This window comes from Octopus bimaculoides, chromosome 28, assembly GCF_001194135.2.
Source record: "Octopus bimaculoides isolate UCB-OBI-ISO-001 chromosome 28, ASM119413v2, whole genome shotgun sequence".
In the NCBI taxonomy this organism is placed as follows: Eukaryota; Metazoa; Mollusca; class Cephalopoda; order Octopoda; family Octopodidae; genus Octopus; species Octopus bimaculoides.
In genome coordinates this window covers 5,616,405-5,617,953 of record NC_069008.1, presented here as the reverse complement: position 1 = coordinate 5,617,953, position 1,549 = coordinate 5,616,405, and positions in this window count along the sequence as shown.

Genomic DNA, 1,549 nt, shown 5'->3' with positions numbered 1-1,549 from the left:
GGTTTCACCAGTTCTCAGTCAAATCGTCCAACCCATGCTAGCATGGAAAGCGGACGTTAAACGATGATGATGATGATGTATGTGTGTGTGTATGTTTGTGTCTGTGTTTGTCCCCCTAACATCACTTGACAACCGATGCTGGTGTGTTTAGGTCCCCGTAACTTAGCGGTTCGGCAAAAGGAGACCGATAGAATAAGTACTAGGCTTACAAAGAATAAGTCCTGGGGTCGATTTGCTCAACTAAAAAGCGGTGCTCCAGCATGGCTGCAGTCAAATGACTGAAACAAGTAAAAGAGTAAAAGAGTATAACTAAAAAGCTACTTTAATCCTCTAGCATTCAGATCCCTCTGCCAAATGTAATCCTTATTTACTGAAATCGCTTTGAGTTAATCCTGTGTTATCTCAAAGCTTAGAGATTTCATTGACGTGATTGTTTATTTTTAGAATGACATTGTAGGGTAGGTGTGAGATGACGGATCTGGTCAGTTTGAATATAAAAACAGATAGAATGTCCATAAGGCTTGTTTAGATGCTGAGAGAGTTAAAACTGTGACTGGTGGCTTTCAGATTTCAATGATGTGATTGTTTATTTATAGAATGACATTGTAGGGTAGGTGTGAGAGGACGGATCTGGCCAAATTTGAACATGAAATTGGTAGAATATTTAGGCTGGAAATGGCTGGCTTAATCCTCTAGCATTCAAATTCCTTTGCCAAATGTATTCCTTATTTATTGAAATCGTTTTGAATTAATCAGAGTTTTGATGATGCAACTGTTTGTTCTTAGAAATGACATTGCAGGGTAAGTGTGAGGGGCCTGATCTGGACAGTTTGAATGTGGAAGGGTTAGAGCAAAATAATAATAAAAAAAAAGAACAGATATGTAAACTACAAATTCAAGTTAATTGGTCGAAAAAGAAGATGAATACACCACCACCACCACCACCACCATCATCATCATCATCATCTTTTAGTGTCTGTTTTTCAACCAAAGTTAAAATGGTTTGACTGGGGCTGGTAAGCTGGAACAATGCACCAGGCTCCTGTCTGTTTAGGGCTCAGTTTTTTTATGACTGGATGCCCTTCCTAATGTCAACCACCCCACAGTGTACTGGGTGCCACCTTCATGACACTAGCACGTATGCTCTTCATGTGCCACCGGCGCGTGTGCCTTTCATGTGTCACCAGCGCTGGTGCCTTTCATGTGTCACCGACAAATGGACTGTGGTGGTATGGGTGTGTGTTGAGGAGGGATGAGGAGCATGTTGTGAAGAGGATGCTAGAGTTTGAGGTAAATGGACTGAGAAAGTGAGGTAGACCGAGTGAAAATGTGGAGGGGACAGGTGGAGGAGGAAACTGGGACGGTTGGCTTCAGAAGGGAGGACGCCCAAAACTGGGCAAGATGGCGAGATGGTGTGAGGGTGTTTGCTATGGCATTGAGGTAGATCCAGTCACCTCGGTTAATGGGGACAAAACCCAGATATAAAACACTGGATGATGATGATGATGAAGATGATGATGATGATATATATATATATATATATATATAT